We start from the raw sequence: 20,817 nt of genomic DNA, 5'->3' as shown, positions 1-20,817 counted from the left end.
TAAGAGAAATATAGGAGATGGGGAAATAGAAGGATCCAGAGGGTCCTAGAAACCTATAAGAAGATCATCGTGATGGGTGGATCAGGGCCCAGGGGTGTCTGCTCAAACTGATACACTAACCAAGGACAATACATACAGTAAACATCGAACTCCTACTCAGATCTAGCCAATGGACAGGACATTCTCCACAGTTGTGTGGAAAGTGGGGACTGACTCAGACATGCACTCTGGTGCCCCATATTTGACCTCCTCTCCTTGGTGGGGAGGCCTGGTGGCACTTATAGAAAGAATAAGCAGGCTACCAAGATGAGAGTTGATCGCCTATGACCATACAGTGGGGGTGGAGGTCCCCCTTGGTCATAGACCTAGGGGAGGGGAATAGGGTGAAAGAGGGAGGGAGGGAGGAATGGGAGGGTACAAGTGATGGGGTAACAATTGAGTTGTAATCTGAATAAATTAATTTTAAAAAGGAATATGGCGTATATATGCAGATATAAGACTGATAATGAATACCCAAGTTAAAATATTGCTAATGCTACCTGAAGTCAACGATTCTTTTTATTCTTCTTTATTTTGGTTTCTCACACTCTTGGGCTAACGTTATGCCACTTGCCTGGGGCTTTCAAGAAACGAGTACTGTGAACAGGTACCTAGTGATGGCTGTTGTATCCATTTTTACCTCTTTCTTAAAACTGGCTTTAAATTTCTATAGTCTGTCCCCAAGGCAGAAATTATTATGGTCAAACTATGGTTGTTTTCCCAAAGTAACTATTTTGGGAGAGTTAGGTACTTTGTGCATAAATGATTTGTAAGCAAAATATAGAAGTAACTTTCAAGTTTTCTCGCTCTAAATTCTTTCATTGTTAGAAGTTTAACTACAAAACTGTATAATAGGTTTATCCCATGTCTTACAAATGTCTTGTGCATTAGAAAAAAAAAAAAGTAGAATAGACAATATATTAAAAGAGGACCTCACTGTCTCAGAACTAACTTCTAAATAAGGAAAGAAGAGAAGGGTAGTTTAGCATCCATGCAGGAGTTAGACTTCAGTTTCAATTAGACACTGGAAATGTAATAGGACAGAAGAAGCCACAGGCGGGCCTCATAAAAGTCAAGGCGTCCCTGGGTGGGCTCGAACCACCAACCTTTCGGTTAACAGCCGAACGCGCTAACCGATTGCGCCACAGAGACTCTGGCGCTCCCAGCGCCTCCAGCCGAGGCTTCTATGGAGAATAATAAAAGCTCCGCGACGTTTTCTTTCTTTTTTGTTTTTGTTTTTTTTTCTGTCTGATTCTTATTAGAAGCGGAATTTTTACTCAGTGTTCTTAATCCTTTTTAGTCTCCCTTCCTCTTCTGAAGCATATTAGAAAATTATGCCTCGAGAAGGAACTGAATTTCAGGACACGACGTAGATTAAAACACTGTTGCTTTTTTTTTTTTTTTTTTTTTTTAACCTATTTGGAAGGTTAAGTTGCAGGAAGACGACAGTTTCTAATTAATTACCGTTTGTAAAGACATTAAAATGCCCAGCTTGCCAGCTGAGTTTTCCTTTTGTTTCTGTTTGTAGGGTTGCTCGCCTGCTGATCTTATGTTATTTACGGAGCCTCTTCGAGGCCGTTTGATTATGTGCCTGTCTTTATTTTTAGACCCAGGTTTTATTAAAACATATATGTAACCTCTTTTCGTGTTTCAACTTTCCCAGTGCGATTATCACAGTAACGTTTCGTTACAACGGGTCCTCGAGGCTTGCGGACAATTGCTCCTTTATTTTCCCTGCTCAAACCTCTTCATCTGCTTTTAAGCCACGGCACTGAACACGCGCCCCACGGGCTTTTGGGGGGAAAAAAATTACAAGGGGGAAAAAAGGACTTATGATGAACTGGGCAAATTTTAGCTCAGGGTCATTGCTCGCAAACATACTCCGTTCCTATAAATATTCCGCAGGAAAATCTTTTCCTCCTGTGAAAGTTTACTTGACGTCTTTTCAATACTGTTCAGGGTCTTATCTTGCTCCCACTGTTCTCGCTTCCAAGAATAATAATAGTTTCCACTTGAGAAGTTGCTGTTTCCGTTTTTATGTCACTAAATCGTTCTGGCCGCAAGCGTTCGAAAAAAAAAAAAAAAAACCTGCCCAGATCGGGACTTACAGAAGCCGTGAACGACCTGCTTTAGTCCACCCAGCGTTTGGAGATCCTGAGATCCTCAATTGCATGCTGACAACTTAAATTGGCTTTAGGACCAACTAGCGGCGAAGTTCCTTGAAAGCTTGAGATGGTAAACAGCTGGGAATTCACACCGATCTGAACTTCTCAGCTTTCAACGCACTTGGAGATGCACCCTTGAAAATTCTGAATTTGAAACAAACTATGAACCTTCTGAAGCACACTGACGGCATATATACTTGCGTGGCGTTGACTTCAAACCTTAACTTTTAAACATCTGTTCATCTATCGGAAAGCCAGACCGTGCTGGCTCTTTTTCCTCAAGCACAAAGTGTCCTTTCTTTGCTATTGTCCACAGGACTGTTTAGTTAGAGCAGATTGCAACCTTGTACTTCACAGCCCCCTTCATTAAATATTTACTCTCCTGCTGAGAATATTAACAGCAGCTCTGTTCATGTCCATATCCTTAGCTCCCCTCTCTCTTCCTCGCTCAAACATCACCGTACTAACATTTTCATTGCTATAAAAAGACATGAGCCATTCAAGAAAAAGAAAAGAAAAGAAAAGAAAAGAAAACAACAGCAAATAAACTAATTCAGGAAAAAAAATGGCTGTGTTGACTACTGCTGTGTTTTTGAAAACTGTCTTCAAGCCTTCTATTGTGGTTAACATTTTAAATAAAACAATGACTAGTTTCAGTAGCTAATCGACTGTGCCTTTTTGCATCCCTACATTTGAAAATACTTCAAGAGAGCATATAAATATTTTTTAAGATACTGAATGGAACCAGAACATTTACTTCAGCGACACGTTGACTTTCCTTGTATGCAAAGTGCCCACTTAAGGGGGCAGCATATGTTGACATCTGAGTGTTTGTGATCTTAGGCTTCAATATTTGTGCGCAACTTTGAAGGCCCAATCAAATCTACTGAATTAATTTTAGAAATACTTTTCCCTTAAATTTTAGGGTAACCTAAGAAAACCAATTCCCATAGTTTCCTTAGAACACAGGTCCTTAAAATTGCTGACACTGAACAGGACGGGACATTTTATTGCTTTTTTGTATATTGTATTCCACTCAACTGCAAGCTTACCCTACCCAGGAACACACCTATCAATGGTGGCTGACTTGCACAGATTAATGGACCCATATATTTCATTTTCTCCAGGGAGAGGAAAAGAGAGGAAGAACATCTGTGCAAATGGCCCCACGTGTCTTACCAGACAAGGCAAGCTGGACCACGAGGATTTATGGAGCTCCCGCTACCATGGAGGCAGGAAATTCAGAAAAGGCCCCTGCTTCATCCCAGAAGAACAGGTAGCTCCCAGCATCTTCCTCAGTGTGCTAGACGACAGTGCTGTTCAGTTACTGAGTTTGCGAAGTACAGCTAAGTTGTTAAAAAGGAACAATCCAATTGGAGCTGGGTTTTCAACAGTGTGTTTAAACACCAATTGGACAGTTGTGCTCCAAGAAGCCAGAGTCAAAGGAGGATGTTAACCAGATGTCACTAAGAAAGGATGGAGGCCTGTGCGAGTCACATTTCACTCGTGATTTATAGCAATGCTACCCTGGGCTCTGTGACAGGAGCCATGCTCTCTGCTTATCAGAACCTTTCTTCCGGTAAAAGCCTGGACTCTGGGTCAGTTAGTCAGTTTAGACAGTGGGGTTTGTAGGTAACTATTCGGCCTAGTACTCAGAAAATACACAAGATATTTCAGAAAGGTCTTTGGATAACATTTCTTTTCTTTTTAAATAATTTAAAAAGATCTCGGAGCTTTCTTTGAAATCATTCAGATAGTTGTCTCCATTTTATTGTTAATAAACAGACAATATATGAGAAAAGATAAAATAGTACAGCAACACTGCCCAAAGTATTTAGACAACATTTAAAAGTCTCTCTCTCTCCCCCCCCCCCCGATATGTGAGAAAATCCCAAATCTTTTTTTTCTTAACCAAAAAATAAACTAAAATTGTAGTCACCTATTGGCTCTAGCACTAAAGTGTCACTCCCCAGTAGTCTGAATTTTACCTGTTTCCAGGTTGGCCACTGGAAACAGAATAGGGAAACTTGCTTCAGCACACGGAATGTCCCCCGGGGAGACCTTGTGGTCAAATTAGTAAGCCCGCCAAGTTCTCCCTCAACTCCATCTCTCAGGAAGCCGTAGCCTCTGCCGGCTATGACAGGGAGGGAGGCAGCTTCAGCCCACAGCCCTGGGCTCACCCATCCACACAGGAAAAGGGACAACCTACTGGCAGGCTGCCAAGCTTGGTATTTTTCGCCCTAATTTTTCTTGTTTCTTTTTCTTCTTCTGACCTCCTTCCTCCTATTCTTTGACCATGCAACAGGGGTGGGGATGTGGGGGAGTGGGAGGGGGACAGGGGGCAGGGGGTGTCTCACTAGCAGAGAACTGTCTTCTGTCTTCTGATAGCTATTTTTTAGACTCGTCTATTGGAGAGTTAACATCAGACTCACTGTGCTGGTGTGTGCCTATTGCTGCAACATTCAGGAGGTGGACGTGCTCCAAGTTGCTCTCAGCTATAACGTGAGTTCCAGTTCAGCCTAGGGTGGAAGATACCCGGACTCAAAACACAGAAATAAAAATAGGTGGCACGTGGACTCAGGAGAGTGAGAGGGGTCGGGGGGATAGTGCTCTTTGACTCAAGCCGTCTTCTGCTTACTCCAGTGCCAGGGAATAATTTTTGTTTTGTCTAGTTCAGAAGTCTTTTGGAAAATAATACGTGAATATTTTTTTTCCTAAAATGTTAAACAAATGTGTAACTTAAAATTTAAAGATTAAAAAAAATTAAAATAATAAAAAATAATAAAATTTAAAGATCAATAATTCTGCTTAAAAGCAAAAAAAAAAGCCTTCATTTAATTAAAGGGCATTCTTTCTTTTCTTTTTTTCAGAGACAGAGACTTTTATTTTTTAATTTTCATTTATTTTTTTGTGAATTTTACGTCAAGTGACCCAATCCCACTTATCTCTCCATCCCTTCATATCTGCCCTTGCAACCTCTCCACAAAACAAACAAACATAAAACCATCTCAAAACGGTATTCTTTCAATGAAACCTCCAAATCTGCCAGACTGGGGTGGTGCACCCCTTTAATCCCAGCACTCACGAGGCAGAGACAGGCAGATCTCTGTGAGTCTGAGGCCAGCTGGGTCTACAAAGTGAGTTGCAGGACAGCCAAGTCTACACAGAGAAACCCTGTCTCAATTTTTAAAAAACTAATCAATTAAAAATGAAGCAAAACAAAACAAATCTAAGCCTCTAGTTGTAGAGAAAAGCTCTAGGTAATTCATGCAATCCTGGTGGCCTCCTACTGGGCACAGAAGATGTGATGGAAAAGAGAGATCAGAATCCCTGAGACCCACGGTTCCAGGGGAAAAAAAAAAAAAAAATCAGGCACAAAAATTTCAGACTAATGTCCTTGAGGCAACTTCCCTCCTTGAAGACATTTCCCACAAAATGGATAGGAAGTCTTGCCTTGGGGCTGTAAATCACGACGGCAGCTGTGCCTAGCTGTCCACGTGTCTTCAACAATGTTTGAAGAGCCCGGGTGTGATGCTACACATTTTTAATCCCAGCACTCGGGAGGCAGAGGCAGGCGGATGGCTGTGAGTTCGAGGCCAGCCTGATCTACAAAACGAGTCCAGGACAGCCAAGGCCAGCACAGAGAAACCCTGTCTCGAAAAACCAAACTAAACTAAACCCATGTCTGAAGACAGATAAACAACATCTTAGTATTTAGAGCACGCTCATACACGCACAGTGAGTTAACTTTCCCTGGGACCGTCACTCTCCTAGGAGCCCAGGCTGAAACCCTGGCATTTATCTCAAGCTCCTTTTATGTCTGACTTGGTTTGTAGGTCACATTCCTACTACTGTGCCTCAACTTTGACTCAGTCCCCTCCTTCCGATTACTGTTCCAGTTACTTGTATTAGGCCAATAAATTTCACGTATGTCTTTTCCTACTAGAACCTAAACTCTAGTAGAAGTATACTGAAAATAATACACTGTAGCAACATATGTGAGATGCTATACCTGGACCGTTGCATGTGCCGTGTATAATAAACAAGCCCTGTGCAAATATTAACAACCATCTCTTCTCACTCATTCCATAAGCATGCATCATTGTTAGGATCCCCTTTTATTTTCTTGTACGAGTGTTGGGCATTAAATCCAGGGCCTCACTACACTAAGCAAACACTCTACCATGAGCCACGCCCCCAAAACATAATGTCCTGTTTATACAAGGGGCTTATGATGGTTTAGTTTTTGTTTTTTTCGAGACAGGATTTCTCTTGTAGTCCTGGCTGTCCTGGACTTACTTTGTAGACCAGGCTGGACTCAAACTCACAGCGATCCACCTGCCTCTGCCTCCCGAGTGCTGGGATTACAGGCGTGCGCCACCACCGCCCGGCATTTATGATGGTTTAGAATCTAAACTTTTAATCTACAAAGGCTGAGAATTCTGTAATCCCAGCACTAGAGAGGCTGAGACGGTAGGGATGGAGGCCAGACTGGGCTGCATAGCAGAACCTTACCAAAACAAAAATTTATAAAACCAAAACCACACCAGACAAAGGAATAAACAAGTTCACCTCAATTTAAGCTTCAAATAATTTGCCCAAGGCTCTCACTGCTAGGGACTCTGCCTATTCTGACCAGCCTTGGGTTTAAAATGCCCTCCTCTCTTCTTCTTGTCCCTTTCAAGTTGCTTTGCATCTGGTATCACTTCCTGCAGACCTCTGTAGGTCTGTCCACTTCCCCAAACCTCACACTGTGGTGTGGTTGGCTGTGGCCTTATTTAGTTCCCTTCCTCTGCTTGTGCAGAAATGTCACCTTGCTAAGTGTGCTGTGCCATTTTCCTGACTGTTTGAAATTAACCAACTATATTAAACATTTTTTTCATGGAAAAACCAACACAGTTTCTAAGTTCCTAATATGAAATGTACCCTGAAAATTAGTGTAAGGCATTTTCAGGGAGATGGCAGGCTGGGTATGGAGGCTAATACTTAGAATTCCAGGACTCGAGAGGATCCAAAGCTCGCAGCCAGTCTAGTCAGATAATTCCAGGCCAAACCTTCCCTCCCCACCCCCCCCCCCAAAAAAAAAAACAGAAACAAAAACAACCAACCACCACAAACTACTAAGAATCTAAGTCAGTTCAGGTGAGAGGATTCCAAGGGTAAAAGTGCTTGTCTCAACAAGCCTAATGGCCCGAGTTCAAGTGCTGAACCTTTGTAAAGGTTCAAGGAGGACCAACTTCACAAAATTGTTCTGGGAGAGCCACACAACTGCTGTGACACGCTCACCACATCACACATCCACACTCACACAGATAGCAAATATTTTTAATTGGCAAGGACTTAACAAAAGAAAGAATCCAAATCAGTTACTTGTAGAAAAACTTATTAAACTTTGAAAGTGTTAAGAGTTTAAGGTACTTCCATTCCTGAGGCGATTTTGACGTTGTTAAAGCTACAGTGTTTCCTAGTTGATTCTATACCACACTGATAGTAACATAATTCCAAGCCCTTTGCAAATATTTACTCATTACAATTTAAAGGCTGGGGGTATAGCTCAGCAATAGAGTGCTTGCCCAGCACACGAGAGGCCCAGATTTCAAGTGCTCTGTCCTGTGCTATAACAACATTGCGATGCATTTCCCATTATTATAATACCTGTTTTACAGCACTTTAAAATTTAAGAGTTAAGTAACTCACTACAGGTCACAGAACTGGTATGAAAGTAAGAAATCAAGACTAGCTGTGCTTGTTTAGATGGCTCCACACCACTAGGCTAGATTGTCACAGGCATGTGTGTGCTTGCATGCAGTGGTGTGTGTGTGTGTGTGTGTGTGTGTGTTGATGATGAGCTCTTGGTCTTTCCCTAGTATAGAATCACTCTGCCTCCAATTATATCTCCAGCTCTCTCTTTTTATTTTCTTCTTTTTTTTTTTTTAAACTACAGAATGGTTCTCATATACCATACAACTAAACACTCATTAACACTTTGGAAACTTTTAAAAATATTACACAAATTTACAAGGTTGAAGTTTAACATGCTTTTGAAGTTAAAATTTTTAAGAAATACTGTCAAGAATTCTACCAGATTTTGCAAGTGATAATATTTGTTTTGCTGGCTTTCCCTTTTTCTCTTTCACTTTCTCTCAAAATGAAGTATTTTCCTGACACACTTGGAGTAAACATAAGGAGACACAGTAAGATACTTTCACACACACACACACACACACACACACACACACACACACGCAAAAAATTCTTGGGTTTTTAAAAAACTAAAACTGAAATAAAATTAATTATTTTAATAAATTAAATGAAATCTAATAAAACTAAATAAAAACTAAAAAACTAATTTTTAGTTTTTAAACATATGAAACAAAAATTTTTAGTTTTGCAACAGAATTGCAAAGACTACAAACTGAATTCAAAGGTTTTGTGGCCTAACTGCTAAGAAACTTTGGATTTATTTCCAAGAATCCTTCCATTATGCTAAATCCCTAGTCTCAACCTACAGGCAGATTTAATAAAAGATTTTTCTAGAATTAATGATCTGAAGGGTTTGGCTGGGAGTTGAAGAACAGCTTGTAACACTGAGCGTTCTTCCAATGAAAGGCTCAATTCAGAGTTGACAGTTTTGTTTTCTGAGGCTGACAGAGGTACACAGGGGAATCTCAGTGAACCTCACCCCTGCACAACCTCCCAGGTCAGCGGGGATGGTAGGCATGTGCCACCATGTCCAGCATAATTGAGTTTTTAGGAAAGGTTTCATAGAACATGCAGAAGAAGAGATTACCAAAGTCCACATCATCAGCATAAGTAGTGTTACATAAAAGGGTGCAGCAGGTGAGCATTTACATTTGGATTTGTGCATGTAATTTATTTTATATGGGACTGGTGAAAAAGAACATCTGTAACAACATGTTTCTTGAATCATCGAGCCATCATTGGATGCTGTTCGCTGGGCTACCTCTGGTCTTGAGTGCTAGCTCGAGAGTGGGCATGGAGGTCACAGGCTACAACTGATAGGCATACAGGGTCCAATCATGGAGGTATAAGATCGTTCACCAGGGGAATAGTCACTCCCACAAACAGCACCAGAACACTACAGACCCACACGAGAAAGAATGAAGGCAAATCACTAACTTACACGGGACACAAATATTAAATCCAATCGGACCAAAGACCAAAGCAGAAGAGCTCAGGATATGAGTTTCTTCAGAGAAAGCACATCGCTCGTGTGTGTGTGTGTGTGTGTGTGTGTGTGTGTGTGTGTAAGAGAGAGAGAGAGGTGGGCAGGAGGGAGAGGGAGACAGAAAGACTGAGGCAGGCAATGGTTTCCTAGATAGGATATGAAGATTGTAGCCACAATAGAAAAAATGAACTAGATTCTGGGTAGTATAAGTGCTTGCCTCACAAATCTGATGGCCTGAGTTCAGAGCCCCAGAAGCCACGGACACAAAGACACGAATCCCCAGAAGGTCATGGACCATCTAGTCTAGCTCATGAAGCAATGCAACCCTGTTTCAGATTAAGTGGCATATGAGGACCATACCCAGGGTCATCGCCTGTGAGGACCATACCCAGGGTCATCGCCTGTGAGGACCATACCCAGGGTCATCGCCTGTGAGGACCATACCCAGGGTCATCGCCTGTGAGGACCATACCCAGGGTCATCGCCTGTGAGGACCATACCCAGGGTCATCGCCTGTGAGGACCATACCCAGGGTCATCGCCTGTGAGGACCATACCCAGGGTCATCGCCTGTGAGGACCATACCCAGGGTCATCGCCTGTGAGGACCATACCCAGGGTCATCGCCTGTGAGGACCATACCCAGGGTCATCCCCTGACTTCCAGCACCCATATGGTATGAGTAAGTGTGCGTGGTGTACATGTATGTGTGCACAAACACTCTCACATGCACAAGCAATAGATAAATAAATGAATGGCATCAAAGGTGGAAACGTCTATGCGTCACAAGACACTGCCAAAATAACAGAAAACTAAACATAGAATAGGAGAAAATGTTTACACTTATTTGTCTGCTAAGGGGCTGTGTCCAGAACACGTAAAGCTACAATAGAACAATTAAAAGAAAATAATCCAATTTAAAAGTGGGAAGAGGATTTGTAGACATTCCTCCCAAGAATATATAGAAATGACGAGAGAGAGAGAGAGAGAGAGAGAGAGAGAGAGGTGTGGGGGAGTGCTTCATAGAATTAGGCAAATACAAGTCAAATGACAACAAGATAACCCTTTACTGTTGAGAAGATGGTGGAGTCACAGAGGCAGACCAGAGCTGACCAGGAGAAGGTGGAGTCCTCAAGCACACTGACAGAGGCGCAGACAGAAACCGAACCCAGTGTTAACGTACAGTCCAGCAATTCCCCTGCTGGAGCTGAAACTCCTAACACCACGTCTCAAGGCCACACGGAAACTCAGACAACAATGCTAACAGTTGTTCTGTACATAATCACTTGAAAGTGGACATAGCGTCAAGTGCCCACCACTTGATGACCATTCAATGTGATACGCCCCAATGAAGCGAAGTTATTTTTAACTATAACTAGGGAACGGTGCACAGAAACATCTTAGAACACGAACAAACACTCCAAATTTCATGCCCACACTTTTTATCCCACAAGGAAGGAGCCAGAAGCAGATTACATACTGTATGATCACACGGACATGAAATATCCGGAACAGTCAGGTTGCTGCACACAGAAAGGAAAAACCAGGAATAGGGGGTGGGGTGGGGTCGAGACGGACTGGAGTTTGGTGTGGCATTCCTTTATGGATGATAAAATGTTCCAGAATTGATAGGGAGCTCCTTGTAAAACCTCATAAATATGATGAAGTTGTAAAGGATGAATTTTTTCCCCCGAGTGGCAGCACACACCTTTAATCCCAGCACTAAAGAGGCGGAGGCAAGTGCATCTCTGTGAGTTCGAGGCCAGCCTGGTCTACATAGAGATTTCCAAGACAGCTTGAGCTACCTTGAGACCCTGTCTCAAGAAAGCAACAATAGCAACAAACCCAAAACAGAAAAGAAAACACAAAAAGAAAAGAGTGAACTTTGTGTTATGTGAATGACAACTAAATAACAATAAGTAAATTAAAACAAAAATAAATCTTTACCTCTGAGTGATTCACTAGCATAGAAGTGAAGGTAAAGAGAATTATTTGTGCAAAGCTGGTTAAGGTTGCTGCATTCAGGCCTACAGATTATATATATTTCCAGGTTGTTTTTCTACAGTGTGAATAGCTACCTCAAGCCTGTGTGAGTTTTGGTTAGTTATTTAAGTTTCATTATAGCAACGCTGAGAAGAAAGTCCCTCCCTGCTCAGCATGTAACGTCACTCCCCTTGAGATCTACATTTACTCTCATGCCCTTAGTTGACTTAAATATCAACCAGCAGTAGCATCAATAGTTACATTAGTCAGTACTCACTGCTGAGTACTCAGTACTGTGCATACTACGAGAAACATGGATGAGTGCTGGGTACTGTGCGCAGTGTAGAAAATGTGGCGCTCACCTTGGCAAGTGGGGGTGGGGCTGAAACTCTGGGGTGAGAAGTCACTCATGTACAGGATTGAATGAATCTGCTCTAGAAGAGCAAGCAAAAGGAAGAGATGCTTGGGGTCCAGCCTGGGGACCTGAGCATGCCAGCACCATCAGAAACTAGCTTCCGGCCAGGCAAGGCAGAACATAAGTGTCATCTTAGCTCCACGGAGTCCCAGGCAGGAGGAGGACCCTCAGCTCTAAGTCAGCTTGGGTGACATAGGAAGACCTTCTCCTAAAAGAAAAAAGAAACAGGAGCGAGATGAGGAGAAACAGAAAGAAAAAGCGAGAAAAAGGAAAAAGGAGGGGAAAAGAAAGAAAGAAAGAAAGCCAGTGAGATGGCTTAAAGCATCAAGGTACTTGCAGACAAACAGGATAACTTGAATTTGGGACCCATGTGATCGACTGTAGGCTTGCATTTTTCACAGCCTACTTTATTAGGATTCTTAAACACTTCAATCTCAGTTCTAACCCGCCAACCAGAGGAAGGGGAGAAAAATGGTTAATAGGAAAAATAGGTTGTGGACCTGTTTGGACATAGTTCCGTGTACCAATTCCACTCTGTGGAGCAGTCCAGTCCAATAGCTACACGAAACAGCAATGAGTATCCCTGGCGGTGGCACGATCCAGCAGAAACAGCAAGGTTCCACCGGATTACCGGGAGAAGTTCTCTGGGATGTTTCTCTCTGTGAAGCGAAGAACAGCAGGCACCAGGGAAGACGAAGCATTGCATTACAGCAGTGTAGCCATGTAAAAAGCCATGGTTGAACTGTGTGTGGTTCTATTTACACTCCTTCCAAACATCAGATGCCTCTCACATGTCTGCTCCCGGCTAAGCATTACATGCCCTCTCACAAGACTGCTCCCAGCAAAACACCACACGACAAAACTAAGTTTTAAAAGATCAGCCCATATCCACTTGTCCTCTGATTTCCACTGTCATGGCACTTGCACACATGTGCACCCATGCATACCCATCCACTCAAAGCCATGCACACACAACACTCTCACATGTACACTGGCAATGTCACACACACACACACACACACACACACACACACAGTCCATTTTTTAAGAGGAAAAAAAAAGACACCTCAACAATCACTTAGTGTTGATGCTGAGGCTGATACAGAGTTGCGGAGTGACAACAAGCAGAGAAAATTGTCTCCCCACCCGCACTTTCCTTAAATTCAGGGTTTTTGTATTTTTATACTTTATTGTTACATGTGTCCCATGAAGTCTCCCTTGCTTCTGCCTTCCTCTACGGAATGTTAAGTCACCAATGCCCACCAACGCCCACCAACACCCACCAATACCCACCAACACCCACCAATACCCACTAATGCCCACCAATGCCCACCAACGCCCACCGATGCACACCAACACCCACCAACACCCACCAATACCCACCAACGCCCACCAATGCCCACCAACACCCACCAATACCCACCAATGCCCACCAACGCCCACCAATGCCCACCAACGCCCACCGATGCCCACCAACACCCACCAATACCCACCAACGCCCACCAATACCCACCAACACCCACCAATACCCACCAACGCCCACCGATGCCCACCAACACCCACCAATACCTACCAACACCCACCAATACCCACCAACACCCACCAATACCCACCAACGCCTACCAATGCCCACCAAAGCCGTCTATGGACTTCCTCCACTCCTCATGTGCCGCAGTCGGCCTGATGCCGTGAGTAAACAATGGAGCATCTTCCCCTGCTCCAGCAGGCAGCCCCTCAGACACAGACGCTGCTCCTCACTGTGGAGCCTTCCCACCTTCAGCCTCCCAGGCCCACACATCACAAGGGTCTGCCCACCACCCCCAACCCACTGGAAAGGGATCTACTTAGAATGTAAAACCAAACATTTAATTCGCCAATTGAAAAGCTCTTCAAAAGCTATTACCTCCGGTTCCCATGCTGTGTACCAAGTCACCCTGGGGTGCCACAGCGAGCAAATTCACAGAATTGCTGTAGGATATTTCCAGTTTTGAGAGAAATACAGCCACATGTCCACCAGATGAATAGCCATTCTCACGTCACACCCAACTAAATGAACTGAGCTCTTAGTATTTCTGGGACGTCTATGAGTACAAAGGCATGGGTTCTCACAGTCCAGGGACAAGGCTTGGTGCCCTCAGTAGAAATGAGGATGAAATAAGTCCAGCAGGAGGCCGCCTGTAAGTCCCCACACCTATATATCCTGATTGAGTTGGGTTGTGTGAAGTAACCAAAATTTTTTGCTTGGCTGGGGATATAGCTCATTTGGCAGAGTGCTTGCCTAGCAGGCAGGAAGCTCTGGGTCCAGTCACCAGCAGCACATAATAACAGGTATAGGGACTCATGTCTGCATCCCAGCACTTAGGAGATGGAGCTAGGAGGATTAGGATTTCAAGGGCATCCTTCCTGTGTGCATAGAGTTCCAGAAGCCAGGCTGGGTCACAAAAGAGCCTGTCTCAAAACAAACAAAGCAAGCGAAAACTAACTGATTGGGCTGGTAAGGTGACTCAGTGCACAAAGATGCTTCCTGTACAAACCAGGATACAGCAAAGGTGCATAGAAAGTACCCACTCCACCAAGATGTCCTCTGACCTCTCCGAACGTGCCACAGCACTGCCAGCAAGCGTGTGTGCTCATTCGAGAACACACACGCACACACACACACACACACACACACACACACACACATCATGTGTACACATGGGGTGGTGGGGAGGTGGGAGGGAAGGGGAGAGAGAGGGAGGGATATATGTACAGATACAATAACAACAATGACGTTTTGGGTTGGTTTTTTTTTTTTTTTTTTTTTTTTTTGGTTTTTTGAGACAGGGGCTTCTCTATGTAGCCTTGGCTGTTCTGGGCGGCTGGTCTTGAACTCATAGTGATCCTCTTGCCTCTGCCTCCCACGTGCTGGGATTAGTCAAGTCTTCAGTGTTTGTGTGTTTTACATTTGTGTATTTGGGGGAGGCGTGTGCCACAGCCTGTCAGAGGTCCTTCCACCATGTTGCTCCCAGGGATCAAAGTCAGGTCATCATGTTTGTCAGTAAGTGCCTGTCTCTTGTCAGTATCTTCACCTCATGCCGGGACTAATTTGTTCGCACTGTGTTGATCAGCTTTCCTTAAGTATAAGAGCAGATGGAAGTATAGGTCCCCTTGCTTAGTGGGGAGGGCCCAGCAAAGGTGACCACTCACCAAAGGCACCTTGGAATCCTCACTTTTTTTTTTTAAGGTTTGTTGTTGTTTTTAATGATTTAATGTACATTGGTATTCTGCCTTCTTGTAGGTGTGTGAGAGGGTGTCAGATCCCCTGGAACTGGAGTTAACAGTTGTGAGCCTCAATGTGAGTGCTGGGAATTGAACCCAAGTCCTTTGGAAGAGCAGTCGGTGCTCTTAACCATTGAGCCATCTCTCCAGCTCCTGGTCTTGACTTCTTCAAGTGACCACTGGTCCCACCTACAACTGTATGCCGCAGTTAATTTTTTTTTCATTGAATAAAAATAAATGTTCTTATTGTAAGTCAGTTTTAAACACGTTTTCATTCTTCTCATTAAATCTACTCAGAAAACAAACAAGCTGGCCACATGGAGACACTACCACAGAGGAGTCTCTGCTGTGAATAAGCTATTCCTATCGGTCCTCACAGGGCAGACACTAGGGGATATTGTTTGTTTTTGTTTTGGGTTTTGTTTTGGGTTTTTCGGTTTTTTGAGACAGGGTTTCTTTGTGTAGCCTTGGCTGTCCTGGACTCACTTTGTAAACCAGGCTGGCCTCAAACTCACAGGGATCTGCTCACCTCTGCCTCCCAAGTGCTGGGATTAAAGGCGTGCATCATCACTGCCCGGCTATTTGTTTGTTATTTAAATGACCATTGATGTTAAAGATTTTTAAAATAAATTGTAACAAACTAGTAAAAAAAAATTTCAAAGTACGAAGAGTGTTAACCACTTGCCATCAAGGCCTCTGGTCCTCTAAAAAGAGGTGCTGCCCCTCTGGGGTTCCTTCTAATTCATCTCCCTTCTCTCCATTTCTCCAAGAGGAAATCATTTTTTTAAAAGTCAATATGTATCCTTCCTGTTAATCACCCTACACTTCCTATGTGTATGTCCTTACCCACATCTTTCACTTATGAAATCTCTATAAAATTATTAATTTTCTGCATGAGTTATTTATACAGTCTAAATATTAATCCCTTGTCAAGTTCATGCCTTGAAAAGACAGTCTCAGTTTATCTTTTAATTTTGATGCTGCCTCCTGTCTTAATAAAGGTATTTTTAAAGTTCATATGTGATTTGTTTGGTCATTTCCCCTATGGGTTGTGCATTTTAAAGCTTTGTTTAAGACATATCTCCTGGGCTGGAGTAGCTCAGTGGTGCTTGCTGGGAATGCACAGGGCCCTGAGTTTGATCCCCAGTGTCACGAAAGAAATGAGGTAAGGAAGGAAGGAAAGGAGGGAGGGAGGAAGGAAAGAAGGAGGGAGGGATTCTGTCCCTATGCCATGCTTAAGCAGAAATTCTATATTCATAATCAATATTCTAAAAAAAATTCTTATTTCTATGCATGTGTCCTTGTGTTAGTATCTGCACATGTGTGCAAATGCAAGAAGAGGGCATCAGATCCCTTGGAGCTGGAGTCCCAGGTAGGTTGTGACCCACCTGATGAGGGTGCTAGGAACCAAATTCATGTCCCCTGGAAGAGCAGCCAACACTCCTAACCAGCTCTCCAGCCCATGATCAATGCTCTTTTTAAAAAGTTTTCTTTTTCTTTAGTTGGTGTTTAATGTATCTGAAATTTAATTTGCATATAGGAGTAGGGAAAAGTTTGCTTTTTTTTATGAGCATTTTCTTTTTAGATGAGAGTAAAGAAGGACTAAGTATTGCTTGTAGTCTGTAAACACTGGTTTACGCTGTCCTCATCTACCATGACTGCTTTTAACGCTTCTTATACTCAGAAGACGTCTTCTGGCCCCTTCTTTCCCAGCAGTGGGGATTGCCCAGGCCGTATGCAAAGTTGTCTTTCTAAAGTCATCTGAGTTGTGCTAATTTTTTACTGCTTTGAGCAGGAAATAACATCTTAATAGAATTAACTCGACTCAAGTACTGAATTACTGCAATTAAATTGAAGAAGGAGAGATGTTGCCACTGACACCCATATTTCAGAAGCTCACCTGAGGGAAAAGTCCGTGTTCCCAGTCCAAGGCATCTACCGTCTACCAGAGACATATATAGAAGACAATTTAATACACTCTCCAGGATTCAAAACATCAGACTCTCAAGTCAAAAGACCACTTGCTGCCAGCATTCTGGGCTAGAATTAGAAGTTATCACTGTAAGTTTGACAAGGCCTGGCTGCACTGCTAAGGCTCATGCTAAGACCTGAGAGTCTGGAACCAGAGAAGAGGGTATGCTTAAACCTGATTTTATCTTGATCTAAAAAGATCTTATTCCCCTAACCAACTAAACTTGATTGTAAAACTAAACTATCTGGTCTTTAACCCCACTCAGAGACTTGAGAAGGATTTAGGTTACTAGAAATGAGATACCATAGATATTGAATTTCATTCAGAATTTTAGACTCAACAAGATAGGAATGATGTTTACTTCAAGTTTGACAGATACAAATAGCCAAATCACTACGAATATAACATTTATATAACTCATGATTGTCTTATGGTTCTCCCTGCTGTATGTAGTTTGTTTTATTCATGTATAATAAAATAAACATATATATATATATATATTTAAATCCCTGATTTTAATCAAAGGGAATGGGTGTAAACCAAAGAAGCTGTTTTGCTTTAAAGAAAGCACTCTGTGATTTCTGCTAAGAACTACTATTCTTCCTATTTTTTTTTAAGAGTCTCAAAATTTTGGTCCTTCAAATATTTCCAGGAGCCCTGTCACAAATATTTCCAGGAGCTCTGTTTTGTTCTGGAGGGTCTGGCTCTGCTGGTGAGGGAGACAGAATAGAATATTCTCGAAAGTGTGAATCTAGAAGGTTAAAGTATAGTTGGAAGGTGAAGTCTTTTATTTCCAGTCTCTACATATAGGCCACCTTCCCCCAGTATTACTCAGGAGAGGTGCCTAGGTCAGCCAATGATGTCATTTCTTCCCTGCACTTGAAGTGCTTCTGTCAGCTGGCTGGAACGGAGCCAAGGAGAATCCTGGCCAGCTACACCCGCCACTGACTTCCCAGTGAAGGAAAGATCAACTAGTCGGGAACACATCTCCTCAGAGAGACATTTTAGTAAGACACGGGTCCTGCTGCAGACCAGAGACTTCAAAATAAAATCATATCTCTTCTCAGGGGACTCCCCAAGGATCACAATTTAGGAATATTTTTAATTCAAAAGCAGCAGTTTTGAGTTTCTCCTTTTCAGAGGGGTGAGGAAAGAGCAGCCACGAGTATTAAAAAAATGAGAAATTAAAAAAATTAGTGTTTAAACATCTAACCACCTTACTGCTTGAGAGTCCCGTGTTCAGCGGAAAACAAGCACGAATTATGGACAAGATCTTCTTCTTTGCAGGCTTCTCTACCAACCGTCCCTGGAAGTCTGTCTAGAAAGAAGACTCCGATGCCTTGCCTATTCAAAACCAGTACAAGACTCCCAGCTGCAACGGAAGAAAAAAAAGAAAGCAAGGGAGAAAGCCAGCTAGCTAAACAGAAACAGAAAAGCAAGCGAGAAGGAAAGGAGGGGGGGCGGAACACGGTGGCGGCGAGCCCTGAGCAGGGCCCCCTCATCGCAGCAGGAGACGCCAGCACCCCACGAAGTCCCCTCAGTTGCTGGCTAGCGCCGGGCCCACGGTGGCTTCTGCGGTCACTGGCTCACCACCCCGGGTCCTGGCAGCCTAGGCTCGCACCCGGACGCCCCTTCTCACCGGCACACAAACGAGCGAGCGAAGTGAGCCCAGAAAGCAGCAGAGAAGGAACGCTCTGGCCACAGACACAAAATGGAGAAAGGAACCCAGAGGACAGGAAGGAGGGGGGAGGCGCGGAAAGGGAGGTTAGAATGAGAACGGTCCAGGATCCGCGGCGTGGAGGATGCCAGAAGGAGCGTCCGGGAGGCGAAAGCAAGAACACACGGGAAGAGGGAGGAGGCCAAAGCAGAACTCGGGACAAGGCCGTGCCGGCTGTGGAGTCTCCACTTCCAGCAGGGCCATCGCTGCGTTTGATTTGTCCCTCGCCCCCACCTTCCCACCCCAGCGGCTGGGGATCTGGGGATCCGTGCCAGCCGCTTTCTGAAGCTTGGGCCGAGGCCTTAGCGGCAGGGCAGGAAGCAGGGTCCAGCTGGGGACTCTCTTGCCTGTCTATATCTCGTATAGCTGCAGTGTGCTGGGGCCCAGCTAGGGACCCTCGTGCCTGCCTAGCGGGGCTGCAGGGTACAGAGGACAAGTGAACCCTCAGGCCTGTCTCTACCTTGTAGAGCTGTAGGGTGTAGGGTGCAGAGCCCAGGGCCCAGCTGGGGACTCTCGAGCCTGTCTCTACCCTTGCAGGGTTCAGGGTTAGATGGGGGGGGGGGGACCCTCCAGCCTGTCCCTGTCCCCTGCAAGCCTGTCTGGGAACCCCCGGGCTTGTCTCTGTCTTGATTGCAAGTGGCCTTCAGGCGCGGCACCCCTCGGAGCACACGTCCTTGACGCGTGGTGTGGCTAGGGGCGCTAGTACTAGGAGGGGGCTTTAGTAGATTCGTCAAAGAAAGAAAGGAAAAGAGGAAGGACGCCCTTAGGAAGAAGGGCGCTTGCTGAGGACAGTGGGACGCGGCGCCCCAAGATTCAGCCTTCCTGGAAGGTACTTGCAGGGGAGGGGCTCCCTCGGATCCCACCTGGGCGGGCAGGCGGCAAGGTGAGCCACATCCACCTGCGCACAGCTACAGAGCCTCAAGCCAGCTTCGCTCAGATGCCCTGGAAGGTCGACTGTCTGGAGGGCTGCCTCGGCTGCAAAGCCCACGATTCTCTCCCCAGGTTCCTCGGAGTTAAACATCTTGGGATAACTGGGGAGCACCCACAATTGGAAGCCGCGCCTCATGTCTCACTTTATATTGCTCTATAGAGAAGTGTCACCCTTTACCTCACGCACCTCTTCTTCTCCTCCTTTCTTCTTCTTCTTCTTCTTCTTCTTCTTCTTCTTCTTCTTCTTCTTCTTCTTCTTCTTCTTCTTCTTCTCTCTCTTCGTTCTTTTTTCTTCTTCCTTCTTTCTTTTCTCTTCTTCTTTCTTCTTCTTCTCCTTTCTTCTTCTTCTTCTTCTTCTTCTTCTTCTTCTTCTTCTTCTTCTTCTTCTTCTTCTTCTTCTTCTTCTTCTTCACAATTCCCCCCTCTTTTCTTGACTCACATTGTCCTTTCCTCCAAATCCCCTCGTCGTCAGAGCTAAGAAATCTTCTGGGTGCCTGGCGTCCCCTCCCTTTTCCAAGGACGAGGGTGCTAGCGGGCTGAGACACTCAAAGCCGGAAAACCCTGAGGCCAGAGCCCCGCGAGCCCTCCGGGATCCACGCTATAGACCAGGCCGGAAATCTCCGGCCTTCGTCCCCCGCAGGTGAAAAGGACTCACGCTGGAGGAGAGGAGGCGAGCGCTCCCTCGGGCCACAGCAAAAGCCAGGTGGCCACTCGCGATCACCTCCAGGGTGACCTATACAGACATCTCCAGGGGCGGTTTGGTGGGCTCCGTGCTGGCTTTGCGTCTGGAAGAAAACTTCTTGAGGCTGCTTGTCCTTTTCCGACATAGAGCGGTGCCTGGCACCCACCCGGAGCTCACTAGTGCCTGTCACCAACCGCGCGGTCATTTCAGACCTGAGCACAAATGCACCCCAAACTTGGCACCTCCAAACTCTGGCTGTTCAGATAGGAGCCCTTAAAGCCGCAGCTGGCTTCGGGTACTGTATTTCATCACTGCATTCTTCACCCGATTTTGACTTTTGAAACTTTTCCGTTACACTGAACAGTTCTTTTTTTCACAGATCTAACTTTCTACTTTCATAAACTTCAGATTTGTCAAAAAAAAAAAAAAAAAAAAAAAAAAAAAAAAAAAACAACAACAACAACAA

General features: G+C 44.4%; 1 non-coding gene across 1 annotated transcript; it reads right to left on the bottom strand.

The window, feature by feature from the left end:
- Positions 1-1,117: 1,117 nt before the first annotated feature.
- Positions 1,118-1,191, bottom strand: Trnan-guu (transfer RNA asparagine (anticodon GUU)). Its single transcript has one exon. It is a non-coding gene; the product is annotated as a tRNA-Asn (tRNA).
- Positions 1,192-20,817: the final 19,626 nt, after the last annotated feature.

Source organism: Acomys russatus, chromosome 9, assembly GCF_903995435.1.
Source record: "Acomys russatus chromosome 9, mAcoRus1.1, whole genome shotgun sequence".
Lineage (NCBI taxonomy): Eukaryota > Metazoa > Chordata > Mammalia > Rodentia > Muridae > Acomys > Acomys russatus.
The sequence above is the reverse complement of the archived record's forward strand: the minus strand, read 5'-3'. Positions and strand labels throughout refer to the sequence as shown.